Source organism: Saimiri boliviensis, chromosome 10, assembly GCF_048565385.1.
Source record: "Saimiri boliviensis isolate mSaiBol1 chromosome 10, mSaiBol1.pri, whole genome shotgun sequence".
In the NCBI taxonomy this organism is placed as follows: domain Eukaryota; kingdom Metazoa; phylum Chordata; class Mammalia; order Primates; family Cebidae; genus Saimiri; species Saimiri boliviensis.
The window spans coordinates 90,082,438-90,102,700 of NC_133458.1; the positions used below are offsets into that span (position 1 = coordinate 90,082,438).

The 20,263-nt window shown below is 41.7% G+C and overlaps 1 protein-coding gene across 1 annotated transcript in view; it reads right to left on the reverse strand.

Annotated features, from left to right (window-relative positions):
• Positions 1-20,263, reverse strand: part of IGF2BP3 (insulin like growth factor 2 mRNA binding protein 3) — a 174,230-nt gene that overhangs the window by 117,462 nt on the left and 36,505 nt on the right. The gene's annotated exons all lie outside the window — the stretch shown is intronic.

Genomic DNA, 20,263 nt, shown 5'->3' on the forward strand with positions numbered 1-20,263 from the left:
ATTGGCAGAGAGAATGTTTAAAACAGATTTATCTGATGATTACATTCTAAGTTCAAATCCTTTAGCTTCAAATTAGGCATCCCAGGACATAAACAAAGCCTTAGTCCAGGTGATCTTACTCTGGCCATCACAGCCAAGGAGACCATGGATAAAATTCAGGGAAATAAAAAATGAGATGGGGTAGGAAATGACACATTTATCTTCACTATCCCCTAACTGAAATTTAACATGTGCTTAAATTATGAAGGCTGACACTAAACCACAGAATTACAGTAATTTCGACATCAATATAAATCAGATTTTTTTAAATTTTTTTCAGACAGTCTTACTCTGTCGCCAGGGTGGAGTACAGTCTCAGTTCACTGCAACCTCCACCTCCCGGGTTCAAGTGATCCTTTCACTTCAGCCTCCTGAGTAGCTGGGACTACAGGCGCATGCCACCACACCTGGCTAATTTTTATAATTTTAGTAGAGATGGGGGTTTCACCATGTTGGCCAGGATGGTCTCAATCACTTGACCTTATGATCCGCCCACCTCGGCCTCCCAAAGTGCTGGGATTAAAGGTGTGAGCCACTGCGCCCAGCCAAATCAAATATTTTCACACCACATTAGATTGCTGAGATCTTTAAATATCATCTACACTCATCACTGTGAAATTTAGATGTGTTACTAGAACTTCTTATTATGTTAAGCACCTATCACTGAGTTTTAGCATTTTGCTAACTGGATTTCAAAATAATTGGTTTCCTTTATAATCCTATGTATTTTATGCATTTTAAAACATCCCGAGGCCAGGCGCAGTGGCTCACGCTTCTAATCCCAGCACTTTGGTAAGCCGAGGCGGGCAGATCACTTGAGGTCAGGAGATTGAGACCATCCTGGACAACGTGGTGAAACCCTATCTACTAAAATTACAAAAAATTAGCCAGGCATAGTGACAGGTGCCTGTAGCCCCAGCTACTTCACAGGCTGAGGCAGCAGAATTGCTTGAACCTGGGAGGCAGAGGTTGCTGTTAGCTGAGATTGTGCCACTGTACTGAAGCCTGAATGACAGAGCAAGAGTCTGTCGCGACAAAATAAAAATAAAAAATAAAGACATCTTGAAACATAAAGGAGATCCACAGGTTTCAGACTGCCAAAAAAGTGTATGGTACAGAAAATGTTAAGAATCAGCACTGGCCGGGTGCGGTGGCTCAAGCCTGTAATCCCAGCACTTTCGGAGGCCGAGGCGGATGGATCACGAGGTCAAGAGATCGAGACCATCCTGGTCAACATGGTGAAACCCCGTCTCTACTAAAAATACAAAAAATTAGCTGGGCATGGTGGCACGTGCCTGTGATCCCAGCTTCTCAGGAGGCTGAGGCAGGAGAATTGCCTGAACCCAGGAGGCGGAGGTTGCGGTGAGCCGAGATCGCGCCATTGCACTCCAGCCTGGGTAACCAGCGAAACTCCGCCTCAAAAAAAAAAAAAAAAAAAAAGAATCAGCACCTTCTCTCAAATGCCCCCCTACACATGTATATTATGTATGTAAAAAGGAAGAGAGTGACGCAAATAACACAACTGCATGTTAATTAGATGAGATTATACTATGGAAGTCACATGCCAGTCACTTTCTTTGACGGAAAAAGAATTTATAGTCAACTAGCTATTAAAAACAAAATAAAACAAAAACTAGCAATTGAGCTTGACATCTCAAGTAAAATAATTAAATTACTTAACTTCTACAATTAGAACTATATAGGACAGGCCTGGAGGCTCATGCCTGTAATCCCAGCACTTTGGGAGGATCACTTGAGCTCTGGAGTTCCAGACCAACCTAGACAACATAGTCAAACCCCGTGTCTACAAAAAGTCTTTTAAAAATTTTTTCAGTTAGGTGAGCATGCTGTTGCATGCTTGTAGTACCAGCTACTCAGGAGATTGAGATGGAAGGATTGCTTGAGACCAGGAGTTCAAAGCTGCAGTGAACTATAATTGCACCACTGCACTCCAGCCTGGCCAAAATGGTGATACCATGTCTTGAAAAGAAAAGAAAAAATAAAAAAACCAAAGAACTACAGTGAAATGCTCTTTCCAAGTCAAATAATCCACAATTTTGAAATATCTGAGCAAAACACCAGTTTAATCTAGATTCAAAGCCTAGTTAGTCCTTTGCCTCTTCCCTTTCCCCAAAAGGGTGAGAATACCACAGCTGCTATCAATCCCTTCAAGAACATCGAAGAAAATCTACACTAACTAAACTCAGGTACATCCTGTCTACAATCACAAAATGGAGGAGGAAAGAAGAGAAGCACTTTTACATTATTCTCATGACAAAGTAAAAGCAGTCATCAGGGTAAAATATACCAAAGAGATAAAAGAGAATGCCAGTTTAAGAGGGAAAAAATATATATCCAACCTATAGCTAGTATGAGTTTACAGACCAAATGCTAATTTGGGGTTTGTTTTGAAATTACTCAAGTGTTAATAACTGTTAAAGCTTCAAGACTGGTACCTCTCTGCTTTTATGTAAGTTTCATATTTTTTCTTTTTCTTTTTTTGGAGACAAGTATCACTCTGTCACCCTTGCTAGAGTGCAGTGGCACAATCTCAGCTTATTGCAGCCTCCGTCTCTCAGATTCAAGCAATTCTCTAACCTCAGCCTCCCAAGGAGCTGGGATTTACAAACATGTCCCTCCACACCCAGCTAATTATTGTATTTTTAGTAGAGACGTGGTTTCACTGTGTTGACCAAGCTGGTCTCAAACTCCTGACCTCAAGTGATCTGCCTGCCTTGGCCTCCCAAAGTGCTGGGATTACAGGTGTGAGTCACTTCACCCAGCCATATTTTCTACAAAAGGCTTAAAAAAATATGCCCTAATAACAAGATTTATAATTCATAGATTTCACAACTGCTATATGTTGCTTCAGTTAAAAGTTGCTCACACTGTATTCACCTGGCTTAGGAAGGTATGATTTACTACACATATGCAAGTACTAATCTGTTTTGTGGATTTGTTTTTGTTTTTTTGTTTTGAGACAGAGTCTCACTGTCACCCAGGCTGGAGTGCAGTGGCTCCATCTCGGCTCACTACAACCTCCATCTCCCGGGTTCAAGCAATCAAGAGATTCTCCTGACTCACCCTCCGGAGTAGCTGGGATTACAGGTACATGCCACCACATCCAGCTAATTTTTAATAGAGATCAGGATCTCCTTATGTTGCCCAGGCTCACCTCGAACTCCTGGGCTCAAGTAGTGCTTCTATTTTAGCCCCCACAAAGTGCTGGGATTATAGGCGTGAGCCACCCTGTATCTAGCACGGTAAGGATTAGCAGCACAGTGTTAAGAAGCTAAGTATTCACCTCCACTGGACTCATTTTGAAGGGTGTACATATTACCAAAATCTCCCCAAAAGTACACGTGTAAACATGCATAGAGTTCAGGTAAATTAGCATGTGATCATTCATATTACAAAAATAAACATCCATGTCACAGGGCTCCCAAAAAAAGTCTTTAAATAGGATACTATCTTTTGTTTAAGAGTAATCTAGGCCGGGCGTGGTGGCTCAAGCCTGTAATCCCAGCACTTTGGGAGGCCGAGGCGGGTGGATCACAAGGTCAAGAGATCGAGACCATCCTGGTCAACACGGTGAAACCCCGTCTCTACTAAAAATACAAAAAATTAGCTGGGCATGGTGGTTAGTGCCTGTAATCCCAGCTACTCAGGAGGCTGAGGCAGGAGAATTGCCTGAACCCAGGAAGCGGAGGTTGTGGTGAGACGAGATCGCGCCATTGCACTCCAGCCTGGGTAACAAGAGGGAAACTCCGTCTCAAAAAAAAAAAAAAAAAAAAAAAGAGTAATCTAGATGGTGCATGGTGACTCATGCCTGTAACCCCAGCCCTTTGGGGGCCAAGTTGGGGGGAGTGCTTAAGGCCAGGAGTAGCCTGGCATGGTGGCACACACCTGTAGTCCTAGCTACTCAGGCTGCTGAGGTGGGAAAATCCCATGAGCCCAGGGGTTTAACGTTTCAATGAGCTATGATCATGCCACTGCACCCTAGCTTGGGCAACAGATTGAGAGCATGTCTCTCTCTCTTTCTCTCTGACACACACACACACACACACACACACACACACACACACACAGAGACCAATTCGTTTGCCATGTTTTCCCAAGGTTTTTTTTTTTTTTTTTTTTTTTTTTTTGAGTCGGAGTTTCGCTCTTGTTACCCAGGCTGGAGTGCAATGGCGCGATCTCGTCTCACCACAACCTCCGCTTCCTGGGTTCAGGCAATTCTCCTGCCTCAGCCTCCTGAGTAGCTGGGATTATAGGCACTAACCACCATGCCCAGCTAATTTTTTGTATTTTTTAGTAGAGACGGGGTTTCACCATGTTGACCAGGATGGTCTCGATCTCTTGACCTCGTGATCCACCTGCCTTGGCCTCCCAAAGTGTGAGCCACCGCCTCCGGCCTTTTTATTTTTTTTATTTTTTTTATTTAAGAGTCTCATACTCAAGGATCCCAAGGATTTTCTACCCACTCTTCAAAATGTACGCCCAACACACATTTAATTATTAGAAGTTTGGATGTTACTCCACAATAATTATTTCCCTCAAATGGTTGTCTAGTTTCCCCTACCTGATTCTCTCAAGTTTCATTTTAGACAAACATCTAAATTATTTTTATGCAAATAGTGTTTGGTTTTGTTTTTGAGATGGAGTCTTGCTCTCTTGCCTAGGCTGGACTGCAGTGGTGCAATCTTGGCTCACTGCAACCTCCCTCCTGGGTTCAATCAATTCTCCTTCCTCAGCCTCCCAGTATAGCTGGGATTAGAGACCATCCACTAATTTTCTTTTCTTTTTTTTCTAAGAAGAGACAGGGTTTCACTATGTTGGCTAGGCTGGTCTCAAACTCCTGAGCTCAGGTGATCTGCCCGCCTTGGCCTCCCAACGTGCTGGGATTACAGGCATGAACCACCATGCCTGGCCCTGCAGTTAGTGATTTAAAATCTAGAATTGTTCTTTCCCACTTGCTCAGTAACTAACCTTAAACTGTGTGACATTTACCTCTGGCTCCTAACCATGTGCTCTGCTCTTATCAGTACAAGAGCCAATAGTATCAACATTAACAGGAATTAACCAAAGGCATGAATTATAATTATCCAGCACACATAAACACAAACTTCTGACATGCAAAGAACTGGAGAAAAAAAATATACCTCAGTCAGCTTTATATACCAAGTTGTCTGTTTACAATTAAAACACTATCTGCTTCTTTGGCCATCTTCCATCTGAGCTTTGAGTACTACTTTATATTTCAGTTTGATTCTAAATACTTACAAGTCAAGAAAATAGGTATTAATATTTTAATAGATTGTTTCTATCATATTGATTACCATGTCATTAAAGTTCAATTTAACTATCACCAAATAAATTACTGTTTCACCACCTCCTAAAACACACAAAGGGGTAGGATGCACACTCCATAACAACAGGAACTAATTAGGTTATCTTGTTCATTGCAGCATTCAGAGCCTGACCAGTGCTTGACATCTGAAAAGCCTTCAACTGATAGTTAAAATTTGTTACAATATATAGACTGTGGGGAACAAGAAAGACTTACAGAACCACCATCCAAAAACTAACATTTCCAATGTTTTATTTATTTTTTTTTTTGGTCCCCATCCTGGGAATCCAGTGATTTTCTTAGAGCTTATAAAGAGAATGAGAAAGCCAGGCACGGTGGCTCACGCCTGTAATCCCAACACTTTGGGAGGCTGAGGCAGGTGGATCACAAGGTCAAGAGATCGAGACCATCCTGGTCAACATGGTGAAAACCCGTCTCTACTAAAAATACAAAAAATTAGCTGGGCATGGTGGCGCGTGCCTGTAATCCCAGCTACTCAGGAGGCTGAGGCAGGAGAATTGCCTGAACCCAGGAGGTGGAGGTTGTGGTGAGCCGAGATCGTGCCATTGCACTCCAGCCTGGGTAACGAGAGCGAAACTCCGTCTCAAAAAAAAAAAAAAAAAAAAAAAAAAACTGCAACACATCTTTAAGAATGAAAACAAAAACCAAAATACTGATTTAAGCACTTGCATTATTTCTACAAATTTAACACAATTTAAGGGTTTCCCCCACTAGACAGAAAAATGGGGTAAATTTTAGTTCTTAGGCTAATAGATAAAAAGTTTTTAAACTGCTCACTATGCTAGAAATACTAGTTACTATGAGATTTCAATCATTATTTATTAAAAGCAGTTTTAATTACAAAAGAAAGAGCCAAAGCCGGGCGCGGTGGCTCAAGCCTGTAATCCCAGCACTTTGGGAGGCTGAGGCGGGTGGATCACGAGGTCGAGAGATCGAGACCATCCTGGTCAACATGGTGAAACCCCGTCTCTACTTAAGATACAAAAAATTAGCTGGGCATGGTGGCACGTGCCTGTAATCCCAGCTACTCAGGAGGCTGAGGCAGGAGAATTGCCTGAGCCCAGGAGGCGGAGGTTGCGGTGAGCCGAGATCGCGCCATTGCACTCCAGCCTGGGTAACAAGAGCGAAACTCCGTCTCAAAAAAAAAAAAAAAAGAAAAAAAAAAAAAGAAAGAGCCAATAGTAGTCTCGGCAAGGTAGCTCATGCCTGTAAATCCAGCACTTTGGGAGAACTGCCTGAAGTCAGGAGTTCCAGACCAGCCTGGGCAATGAAGTGAGACTCCCTCCACCCCTCCCCGCTGCTGCCTATCTACAGTAAATTAAAACTTAAAAATTTAACAAGAGCCAATAGAGCACCTCATGTAGACTCTGAAGGACATCTTCAAGATCGTTAGTAATCGATGAATCAGATTTAAGTTGATTTTATAGAAATGTTTATATTGCCACCACAAAAAACTGAGCCACCATATACTCATCACCTGTTTCAATTAATGAGTATAATTTCATCTTATTTATTCTATACCCACATCTGTACCAAGTCCCCCTCACATAGCATGTCATGCTGAAGTACACCAGTAAACAATGAAAAACAGGAGCTGTTTTATTTCAACATAACCACAACAGCATTACTGCTCCTAAGTGATCAGCGAAAATTGCTTATCATCATATATCCACTAAGTGTTTATTCCCAATTGCTAATAACTTTTTACATGTGGTTTGTTCATATCAAGATCCCAACAAGATACACACATGCATACAATTGATATGTTGATATATAATCTTAGGTCTATTTAACACAAGAGTTTCTTCTCACTGTTTTCTTGAAATTTACGTAGTGGACCAAAATCATAAATCCTACACAATTACACATTCTGGATTTTACTCACTGCATTCCCCTTTGTATCATTTTAGTAATTGTTTACCATATCGAATTAGATATATAATAATGTATTTTTTTGTTAAGAGACAGAGTATTGCTCTATTGCCCAGACTGGAGAGCAGTGGTACAATCAGCTCACTGCAGACTCAAACCTTTGGGGCTCAAGTGATCCTACCATGGCAGCCTCCCGAGTAGCTGGGACCACAGGCATACACTACCACGCCCAGCTAGTTTCTTGTAGAGGTGGGGTCCCGGTATGTTGCCCATGCTGGTCTTGAACTCCTGGCCTCATGCAACCCTCCTGCTTTGACATCAATGATGTATAATATTTTTATATATTTAAGACATCTACAAACCCACTGCCAATAAAATTAGAAGATAACTGAAGATCATTCATGCTTCTCCCTCAACCCTCCTCCTCCTAGAATATAAATATCACACCTAATTTTTTATTCTTATGCTTTGACTTATAAATACTAGTATCTGTTAAAACTGACATTTTTAGCCACGCATAGCGGTACATGCCTGTAGTCCGGGTTACTCAGAAGGCTGAGGTAGGAGGATCACCTGAGCCCTAGGGAGGTCGAGGCTGCAGTGAGTGGTACTGGTGCCACTGCATTACAGCCTGGGCAACAGAGTGAGACACTATGTCAACAAACAAACAAACAAAAAACCCTGACTTTTAAAAAGTAGACAAAATGCTGCTAGCAGTCCTTAAAGATGACCAAAACTGGCCAGGTGTGGTGGCTCACGTCTATAATTCTAGCACTTTGGGAGGCCAAGGTGGGCGAATCACCTGAGGTCAGAAGTTTGAGAGACCACCCTGGCCAACATGGTGAAACCCCGTCTCTACTAAAAAAACAAAAATTAGCTGGGCTTGGCGGTGTAGGCCTATAATCCCAGCTACTCAGGGGGCTGAGGCAGGAGAATCGCTTGAACATGGATGTTGCAGTGAGCTGAGAGACCGTGCCACTGCACTCCAGCCTGGACAACAAGAGCAAAACTCTTGTCTCCAAAAAACAAGACCAAAATTGCCAAAGATGGTCTGGGGATGGGGGGGAAATTTGAGTAAAACTTAATACTATCTAGTCAGTACTCAAATTTTCCAGATTAAAAAATGTCTTTCTTAACAACTGGTATGTTCAAATCAGTATTCAAATAAGATCTCTATGTGGCATTTGGCTGATTATGACTCTCGCCTTATAACCTAATGTTGCCCTTTTTCTTGCAACTTATTTGTATAAAAAACCAAAAACCTAAAATGCTATCACTTGTCCTTTAGTTTCTCACAGCCTGGATTTTGCTAGTGACACTCCTGTAGTAGTACGTAATACATCCTCTGTTCCCTATAAAGTTGTTGCTAGAGCCTAAGGCTCAACCTGGTTTCTCTTGTTGTGTGTTTGTGAGTGGCAGTAATATTCTGCAATGAGTGTTTTGTACTTCCACAGATGTTACCTCTGATGTCTTTCTACAATGTTGGCAGCTACTAGTGATCACTGCCTAAATCTATTATGTCACTCAAGGCTGAAAACCACGAGCTTCTCATTCCATCACGTCTTCTGTGCTTTTTAGCCAGAGTTATTCCATAAAGAACAAGTGTCCCTCATCAAATATTTGGATGCTCTGAAGCATAGTAAGTACAGTAAAGGCAGGACAAATACTTTCTTCTTTCCCTTCTGCCCTACATGGTTTTGTGCTCCTTATCTCATACATCACCTGACTCACCGCTGTGGTGGACAATCCCACACACACTTCAGCTGTCTCGCCTCTTACCACCCACAGGCACACACCTTAAACATGGCTGCTTCTTTATCTCAGGGCTTTCTCCAAAACCTCGAGTACAGAAGCAGCCCAGAAACACTGGACTTAGAAAACCCTTAAGAAGAACATGCATAAATTTATGTGTATGAGGGTGGGGTCAGGGAGCTCCAATTTTGGAAGCCCCATTTCCCTACAGGAAACTCAATGAAGTAACTCTCATTGGCTTTCCTAACTCCCCAGTGCATTCTCTTCCTTTCCTCACTTTCGATTCTTGAAATCATCTGCAAAATAAACCCACTTTCACAAATCCCTGTCTCGGTCTCTGCTTTAAGAGGAGTCCAGTCTGGGCACAGTGGTTCACATCTGTAATTCCAGCACTCTGGGAGACCAAGGTGGGAGGATCACTTAAGGGCAGGAGTTAAGAGACCAGCCTGAGCAACATAGCGAGACCTCATCTCTACAAAAAATTAAAAAATTTCCACGGGCACAGTGGCTCATGCCTATAATCCCAGCACTTTGGAGGCCAAGACAGGAAGATCACTTGAGGTCTAGAGTTCAAGACTGGCCTATCTATAATATATGTAAGTATAATTTATATATATATAAATTAATGGTCTTGGTGGTGCATGCCTGTAGTCCCAGCTACTTGGGAGGGTGAGGTGGAAAGAACGCTTGAGCCCAAGAGGTTGTGAGGCTAAGTAAGCTATGACTGTGACACTGTACTCCAGCCTGGGCAACAGAGCAAGCATTTTTTTTTTTTTTTTTTGAAAAGGAAAAAAAAAAAAAAAGGATTTCAAAGACATTATTTCAAAATTTTCAGAATAATGTGTTAGGACCCTGACATTGCCCAAGGATAACCAAATATTTAATTTCTTCAGCATCATTATTAATGTACAGTCATAAATATTTTGCTTTTATCAACCTTTTTTGATGCTCAAATTGTCCCATCTTTGCCAGCAAAACAGCCTCTTCATGTCAGCTCTTTCATCTATTGATGTGACTCCAATAATATTTGAGAGCACTTTTGCTTTCTGTTATGATGTGATATTCTAGATTTACCTTGTATGTTTCTTGCCCCCATCTTTATCAGCCTTATCAGCATGGATCATTGATCCCTTTTAGTGAGAAAAAGCACAGAGGCCACAATCTGGTCACTAGAGGTGCTCATCGTTACTAGATTGGTCACTACTTTCAGGTCAGAGCTAGAAAATACATACTCAGAGAGAAAATAAATCATGCATTCATGCTAATTATTTCCAACTCAATTTTTAAATGACTGGGTTTTCACAGAGTCTTTTATATTTGCATATTTTTTCCACTAAAAAATTTGACAGAAGATAGAAATAAGAACAAAAAAAGTGCTTTATGTTTATTATCCCATTTAACCTCAGAGTCAGCATTTTACAGATTAAGAAACAAAGGCAGAGGAGGTTTAATTTGTCTGAGTACACACAGAGCTACTATGCAGCAGGGTCAGAATGTATCTCCGGGCATTCTGGCCCCAGATTCGCATCTCCTAACCATACTCTATTCAGTCTTATTGATTTCACTTATAATCCAACCAACAGCATATCATATCAAATCAAATAACTTCAGAAAAAAGTACAGAATGCATATTAAATTCAAAAGGTAAAAATATATGCTAATCCTAAGCAGTATTTTCCCTTTACTCCTTAGCTTTAAACCACAGTAATAACTTACATACAGTGACTCAATATTGAAACTTAAGTGGACAAGTTTACATATTAATACCAAGAAAAAAGGAAGAGAGAAAAGGCAATTATGAGGAAAACAAAACCACTCAGTTGCCTCCAGGTATTATGAAGAGTACATACACAGGCTCTTTAGGTACTTGTGAAGCTAGTCAAATCAAGTCCAAGACACAACACTGTATTAGTCCTGCAACCTTTCATCCAAACTACCTTTAAGTCCTGGATGCACCTTTACCTTATTCTTGCCAAAAAGGCTCTGTCGCACCCCTTTCCTTCTACCAACACTTACATACAAATCAAGTGGGAATCACTGCTTACCTACTTTATAACATAGGTACTCATGTAATGCTGCTAACACCACTGATGACAGGAGGAGAAAAACCAAGTCTAACTTGTAAAATGTTCTTCTTTGACGCCTTTTTTTTTTTTTTTTGAGACAGAGTGTCGCTCTGTTGCCCAGAATGGAGTGCAGTGGCGCAATATGTGCTCACTGCAACCTCCACCTCACAGTTTCAAGCAATTCTCCTAACTCAGCTTCCTGAGTACCTGGGATTACAGGTGCATGCCACCACGTTCGGCTAATTTTTGTGTTTTTAGTAAAGACGAGGCTTCACCATGTTGTTCAGGCTGGTCTCAAACTCCTGACCTCAGGTGATTTACCCACCTCGGCCTCCCAAAGTGCTAGGATTACAGGCGTGAGTTACCACGCCCAGCTGCCTTATTTCTTATGCAAAAAAAGTGGAATACAAGGTCTACATTTGGACTGGTATTTTCAAGTAAAAAGCCAAACTATGTGGCTCAAAGCAGTCTAGTGTGGGCTTTCCAACCCGCCACTTGGTGGCACTCTGTACTGGCTGCAAATTTTCATTCTGGCTGTGCCAAACTAAACCTATTTCCAAAGAGGACTTCATTCAGACTGGCTTTAATTTCAATATGACTACACTGCAATTATACCTATTCTTTCTCTTGGTTTATACAGTTAAGAATTAGCTCTTTAAAAGGTCAACCTCAATTTTCAAGAAGTCTAATACTGTACTCCAAGTAGGTAAATACTTGGGAAAATGATCAGTCTTATTCCTGGTCCAAGTGTCAACTGGCATAACTCTGCCTCACTGCAGACTTGGCAGTGTCTTACCCTGTGACTCAAGGATTATCTTCTTACATCATTTCCTTAGATGAGGTTGTAACATGCTCAAAGGTTTAGCTGTTTGTAAATAGACAGAACTAAGGAAGAACCTAGAGGTCCACGAAAAACGGATTCAATTATAATACGTCGAACAAAATCTAACGGAGACATTATAAATGTGAAAGAATATTTAGTGTAAACATGTGCTTATGACATTGTTCACTGAAAAAAGTGTATCGCTAAAAGAGAATGTGGAATATGATCTCATGTTAAAATGTGTTATCACAAAAAGAACATTCAGTGTACATATATGTACGTACACACATACACAGGAACATTAACAGAAATAAGGAAGTAAGAGCATTAAAATACTGACCATGATGAGCCCTGGCTGGCAGACTCATCAGCAGTTTTCCATTTCTTTTAGCTTTCATGTTTTATAAAATGAACTTTACTAATTGTGGAGGGGAAAATAAGCCATTATTGCTAGCCAGCAGTACAGTATCAGAATGAACCAAGAAAAAAGAATTCTAGATTCCAACAGTTCTAACTAGCTCTGTGACATCAGCTCTCCCTCCCCCTATAAAATTCCTATAGATTTTATAGTATAGCAGAAGAAACGAGATAATTTAGGTCAGTCTTAAATAAGTATCTGGAAAAGTGGAAAGGAGGAAACATTAAGACTGAGTAACACAGGTAGACCCAGGACAAAAATCCCTACGAAAAATGGAATTGTGGCCGGGTGCAGTGGCTCACGCCTGTAATCCCAGCACTTTGGGAGGCCAAGTCAGGAGGATCACGAGGTCAGGAGTTCAAGATCAGCCTGGCCAATATGGTAAAACCCGTCTCTACTAAAAAAAAAAAAAAAAAGAAAAGAAAAAAGAAAATAAAATTAGCCGAGCATGGTGGCATGCGCCTGTAATCCCAGCTACTCGTTACTCCAGAGTCTGAGGCTGACAACTGCTAGAACCCAGGAAGCGGAGGTTGCAGTGAGCCAAGATCGTGCCACTGCACTCAAGCCTGGGTGACAGAGTGAGACTCCAACTCAAAAAAAAAAAAAAAGAAAAGAAAGAAACAAAGATGGAATTGCATCTAGTGGATTGACAGAGGGGGTCACAGGTACTCTAAAGAAAAGCATATTTACTTCATATACGTGAAAGAATATTTAGTTAAAGGGCATGTCAGATTCTAGTGAACTGATTAGTGAATGGAGGAATGAAGGGGAAAAAAAAAAAACATTAAGTCCAAGCTCCCCTACACTGTAAAACTAGAGAGATGTCTTTCAAGGATGGTCTGAGAACCACCTATGTTAAGAACACCACAAGGGACTAATTGAAATGCAGATTCCAGGGACCCAACACAGACTTAAATCATAATTTCTGGGGGTGGGGCAGGGGAACTTCGAGACAGACAGACACACACACTCTCACACACACACTCTCTCTTTCTCTCTCACTCTCTCTCTCTCATCAATTGGTGGCCACTGTGGTATAGTTAACTGGGCAAGTCTCATAGGGGCAAAATTACTTGTTTTATTTACTGTTGCACATTCCAGTGGTTGGCAGATTGCTTAGCTCATCTCAGGCTATTACTCGATATTAAACAATGAGCAAGGGAAGAAAGTCTCTTAATATCACAGTTCTGAGAATCTAACATGGTTTTTACCATCATCCCCAGCTCCCAGATCTCCATGGTAACAACCATGTTTTAGTCCCATTAACTAAAACAGAGGTATATTTTATCTTTTACATTTATACATCTTATCTCCATCTATATAGAACAGAGTCTGACAGCCAGATGTGCAAGGATGAAAACCTGACTGAAGCCATGGGTATGCACTGGAAGGGTCCACAAAAGACTCAATGTTTTTCTACATACTCTCTTACTACTATTGTTTGCTTGCATTTACACACTGCCATGTCTTTCTTTTAGACGATTAAATGTTCTTGCCAGGCGCGGTGGCACTTTGGGAGGCCGAGGTAGGCAGATCTTAATGTCAGGAGATCGAGCCCATCCTGGCTAACACGGTGAAAGTCCATCTCTACTAAAAACACAAAAAATTAGCCAGGAGTGGTGGCACGCACCTGTAGTCCCAGCTACTCGGGAGGCTGAGGCAGAATTGCTTGAATCCAGGAGGCAGAGGTTGCAGTTAGCCGAGATCACGCCACTGCACTACAGCCTGGGTGACAGAGCAAGACTCTGTCTCAAAAAAAGAAAACAAGATTAAATGTTCCTTCAAGGAAAAAAACAGAGTCAAGGTGTTGGTAACTTCCTTAGGATATGTGTTAGGAAACCCTAACACTGTTCAAAATATAATTGATTCAGGTATGCATCACCACACTGGGCCTTTGTTTTACTTCTTTATGTGGCCACTGAAAGGGCGCACGCATCTTCATGCAGAATGTCCAACAAGAAAAACAATAGCAACAACAGGGCATAAACTAATTTTTGATCCTTAAATAACCAAAGATTTTATAGTCTTCATACTGAGATTTTAACAAAGTAAATGTGGTTTGTTTGGTTTTTTTTTTTTTGGAGACAGGGTCTCCCTCTGTAGATCAGACTAGAATGATGCAAGTGGCACAATCTCTGCTCATTATAGCCTCAACCTCCCTGGTTCAAGTGTGATCCTCCTGCCTCAGCCCCTCGAGTAGCTGAGACTACAGACATGCACCACTGTACCTGGCTCACTTTTGCATTTTTCGTAAAGCTGGGGTTTCACCATGTTGCCCAGGCTGGTCTTGAACTCCTGGCCTGAAGCAATCCACTTGCCTCAGCCTACTAAAGTGCTACGATTACAGGCGTGAGCCACCATGCCGAGGCTGTAAACGTGCCTTTAAACAAAAAAGTCACCACCAGTATTACAACCACAGAAACACATGCAGTTGATTAGCTACTATTTAAATAAAAGCCTCATTCCCTATATGATCTAAAAGCATAGCTCTTTCAAAACTCTTAACATTAACACAACATAGTAAATTGCATGTATCTTCCTTTAAAATTAGGGTGGTAACAAGGGAATAAAGAACTTGAATATAACACTTCTACTAAGTTTGAGTCAGAGTGAAAATTAATAATTCCAGTATTTTTCCATAGCTAAAACTAATTCTATAAATATCATTACTTTTTTCCCAGCAACAAGATATTTTTAAACAGTGATTCTAGAAGCAGTACATCTTAAACTGCTCTGTCCAATCAAGAAGCCACTAGCCACACATGCCTAACTACTTGAAATGTGGCTAGCCCAAATTGAATTGTTCTGTAAGGATAAAATACATACAGATGTTGAAGACTCAATATCAAAAAAGTAAAATTACTCAACAATTTACTATACTGTTACATTTTACATATATTAGGTTGTATATAACACTAATTTTTTTTTTGGGGGGGTGGGGTGTTTGAGACAGAGTTTTGCTCGTTACCCAGGCTGGAGTGCAATGGCGCGATCTCGGCTCACCGCAACCTCTGCCTCCTGGGTTCAGGCAATTCTCCTGCCTCGGCCTCCTGAATAGCTGGGATTACACGCATGCACCACCATGTCCAGCTCATTTTTTTTATTTTTAGTAGAGAGAGTGTTTCACCATGTTGAGTAGGATGGTCTCTATCTCTTGACCTCGTCATCTACCCGCTTCTGCCTCCCAAAGTGCTGGGATTACAGGCGTGAGCCACTGCGCCCGGCAACACTAATTTATTTATTTATTTATTTATTTATTTATTTATTTAGAGACGGTCTTGCTCCGCTCCGCTGCCTGAACTGTAGAAGAACAATCATAGCTCACTGCAACCTCAACCTCCTGGGCTCAAGCAATCCTCCTACCTCAGCCTCCCAGTCAGCTAGGATACAGGCACACATCACCACACTGGGTCTTTGTTTTACTTCTTAATGTGGCTGCTAGAAGGTTAAAATCATATATATTTAGTTCATTTATTTCTACTGAACAGAGCTTATCTAAAACTAATTCATTAAATTTCATTTCTGTTTGTCAAAGGAATTTGAAGGACAATCAAGAAAAAGTTTTAGGCCAGGAATGGTGGTTCACGCCTGTTATCCCAGCACTTTGGGAGGCCAAGGCAGGAGGATGATCTGAGTTCAAGAGTTCAAGACCAGCCTGGCCTTCATGGTGAAACCTTACCTCTACTAAAAATGTAAAAATTAGCCGGGCGAGGTGACACGTGCCTGTAATCTCAGCTATTCGGGAGGCTCAGGCAGGAGAATCTCTCGAACCTGGGTAGCAGAGGTTGCAGTGAGCCAAGATTGTGCCATTGCACTCCAGCCTGGGTGACAGAGTGAGACTCTGGGGGGAAAAAAAAGTTTTATATGGAATACTTATTTTCCACATAAAAGTAACCATCTCTAAGTGAACTGTACCTGCAAGAAGAGGTGTTTTTTTTTTTTTTTTTTTTTTTTTTTGAGACGGAGTTTCGCTCTTGTTACCCAGGCTGGAGTGCAATGGCGCGATCTCGGCTCACCGCAACCTCCGCCTCCCGGGTTCAGGCAATTCTCCTGCCTCAGCCTCCTGAGTAGCTGGGATTACAGGCAGGTGCCACCATGCCCAGCTAATTTTTTGTATTTTTTAGTAGAGACGGGGTTTCACCATGTTGACCAGGATGGTCTCGATCTCTCGACCTCGTGATCCACCCGCCTCGGCCTCCCAAAGTGCTGGGATTACAAGCTTGAGCCACCGCGTCCGGCCAAGAAGAGGTGTTTTAAGATAAAACTGCCATATTTTGAATATGGGGTATGTCTACATTAACAGTTTTTATATCATATTACTGCTAAGTGGATGTGGTTCTTAGACAAGGCAGATTTGTGTGTTTTTGTTCGTGAGAAAGTTGCAGATGATTATTATCAAATTATACCACCTTCTCATCAACTTTAGAAACAACAATAATCTTACCACTGAAAGCTTGAAGACTTCTTTCCCAGAGGTAGAGTTATACAGCCTATTTGGTTTATATTTCCATTTTAAATGTTTTATACAAGTAGGCAAAGAAAATAAACAAATAATTGTTATTGTCCACAAGAAAATCAGTATGAGAATTCTCAGTTTCATGAACTCTGAGAACGCCAATGTATCAAGAAAGCAAAACAGGTTGAGAAGTATATTCCAAATATTTCTGCCTGACATTCCTCATTCTGGGTAACTCAACCCTTTTTTTTCTTCAAAGATACAATTTTACTAGGCTTTGTAGATAACCCTTCTCCTAGCAGAAGGCGTAATACAAAATGCAATGCTACGTTACCAGTCTCTGATAGCTGTAAACTGTTCCTGCTTACTAAGCTCTTTCTCCTTCTAGTGAGATAGAATAGGTATGTTTGCTACACTTAAGGACAAACAGGTTTAAAAAATTTTCACTTAAGTGCAATATACTTCCCCGTTTATATCAGTATTTTCCCAAACCTGACCTCAGAAACTCATCAAGACCTCAAACTCTCCAGCACAAACATCTAAGGTTTTTTTGAGTGGGGCAGTGGCAGAGGGCAGTTAGAGACAGTCTTGCTTTGTAGACCAGGCTAGAGGGCAATAACGGCTCACTGCAACCTCCACTTCCCGGGTTCAAGCAATTCTTGTGCCCTAGCCTTCCAGGTCGTTGGAATTACAGGTGCGTGCCTCCATGCCCGACTAATTTTGTATTTTTAGTAGAGACAGGGTTTCACCATGTTGGCCAGGCTGGTCTCGAATTCCTGACCTCAAGTGATTCACCTGTCTTGGACTCCCAAGGTGGTTGGATTACAGGCATGAGTCACCATGCCCGGCCTACATCTGAGCTTTTTAACAAATAAATTTAAAAGGAGAAAAAGAAGAGGGGAATTCTTGACATAAAGAAAAACAAACTTAAGACCTATCAACCAATCATAACGTAATAAACTTCTTTAAATCGCAATTCAAATAAAATGAAAAAAATTAAATAATCAGGAAAAACTGGAATATTTAGTATCAGTGAGTATCATGTTTTTAACATGTAATAATGATATCGTCTATGTTTTTTAAAAGTCTGTCTTTTAGAAACACATGCTGAAGAATTTAGGAATGTCATATGCTTAGCATCTTCAATTTCTTTTGGAATAATTTAGGGAGGTATGGCACTGAGGCAGAGAGATGAACCAAAGCCAGTCAATATTTGGTGACTCTTGAAGCTAGGTGATCAGGAGAGGAGGATTTATTTTACCGTTATCTCAGCTGTACTTTCCACTGTTTTTCCCTCCTCTCTTAACACCAGAAGTCACAATCTACACAAATGTTAAGTTCCATTAAAATCAAACTCTGGGCTTATTAGTACCAGGAGGAAGAAAGTTTTTTTGTTTTTGTTTTTGTTTTTGAGACGGAGTTTCGCTCTTGTTACCCAGGCTGGAGTGCAATGGCGCGATCTCGGCTCACCGCAACCTCCGCCTCCTGGGTTCAGGCAATTCCGCTGCCTCAGCCTCCTGAGTAGCTGGGATTACAGACACGCGCCACCATGCCCAGCTAATTTTTGTATTTTTAGTAGAGACGGGGTTTCACCATGTTGACCAGGATGGTCTCGACCTCTTGACCTCGTGATCCACCCGACTCGGCCACCCAAAGTGCTGGGATTACAGGAGTGAGCCACCGCGCCCCGCCAGGAATTAAGTTTTAAAAGAAAAATATGATTTAACTTGACTTGACTATCTAGTAGTAGAGAGATGTTAAATATTTTTCACAGCTGGGCGTGGTGGCTCACCCCTGTAATCCTAGCACCTGGGGAGCCCAAGGTGGGCGAGTCACAAGGTCAGGAGTTCAAGACCAGCCTGGCCAACATGGTGAAACCCCATCTCTACTAAAAATACAAACATTAGCTGGCGTGGAACATGCCTGTAATCCCTACTACTTGGGAGGCTGAGGCAAGTGAATTGCTTGAACCTGGGAGACAGAGGTTGCAGTGAGCAGAAATGGCACCACTGCATTCTAGCCTGGGTGACAGTAAGACTCTGTTTTGAAAAAAAATAATTAAACTAAACACTTTTCATACATATAACCTAAGATGCCATTAGCATTACCTATACTGCAAAAAAAACTAGAATTTTCTAAGATTGTGGCATTAGACATTGTTAAATCTCCTTCCTTTGCCTAGGAGAGTACATTTGGATTCATTTTGCTGCAATGACTATAGTACAACTTCAAGTAGAAGATAGTGGCAGGGCTGCGCGCGGTGGCTCAAGCCTGTAATCCCAGCACTTTGGGAGGCCGAGGAGGGTGGATCACGAGGTCAAGAGATCGAGACCATCCTGGTCAACATGATGAAACCCCGTCTCTACTAAAAATACAAAAAATTAGCTGGGCATGGTGGCACGTGCCTGTAATCGCAGCTACTCAGGAGGCTGAGGCAGGAGAATTGCCTGAACCCAGGAGGAGGAGGTTGCGGTGAGCCGAGATCACGCCGTTGCACTCCAGCCTGGGTAACAAGAGCGAAACTCCGTCTCAAAAAAAAAAAAAAAAAAACTCACTTACACGGATATTCAGGAAAATTATTCAATACAATAACATGAATCCCAATCTCCTAGAGGAAACACTAGAAATTATCAAACTCACTTTCAAATTTTAATTTTTTTGAGACAGAATATGGCTCTGTCACCCAGGCTGAAGTGCAGTACCAAAATCTCAGCTCACTGCAACCTCCACCTCCCAGGTTCAAGTTATTCTCCTGTCTCAGTCTCCCAAGCAGCTGAGATTACAGGCACCTGGCACCATGCCTGGCCAATTGTATTTTTCATAAAGATAAGGTTTCTCCATGTTGGCCAGGCTCGTCTCAAACTCCTGAGCTTAAGTAATCCACCTGCCTTGGCCTTCCCAAAGTGCTGGAATTACAGGCTTGAGCCACCAAGTCACCATGCTGGGCCACATTCAAATTTTATAAAGGAGACTTGAGGAGGTCACAATCAGCATAGATCATTTCAAGGCATACATACAACCTCAACCACCATCTAAGATGAGTGAGGCAAATAACTGCACTAACTGACAATAAAAGATCCAATGCATATGATGTTTCAAGAAGTTCCCTTCGACCAGCCTGGGCAACATAGCAAGACCACCACTCTATTAAAAAAAAAAAAAAAAAATTGAGCCGGGCACGGTGGCTCAAGCCTGTAATCCCAGCACTTTGGGAGGCCGAGGGGGGTGGATCACGAGGTCAAGAGATCGAGACCATCCTGGTCAACATGGTCAAACCCCGTCTCTACTAAAAATACAAAAAAATTAGCTGGGCATGGCGACGCGTGCCTGTAATCCCAGCTACTCAGGAGGCTGAGGCAGGAGAATTTCCTGAACCCAGGAAGTGGAGGTTGCAGTCAGCCAAGATCGCGCCATTGCACTCCAGCCTGGGTAACAAGAGCGAAACTCCGTCTCAAAAAAAAAAAAA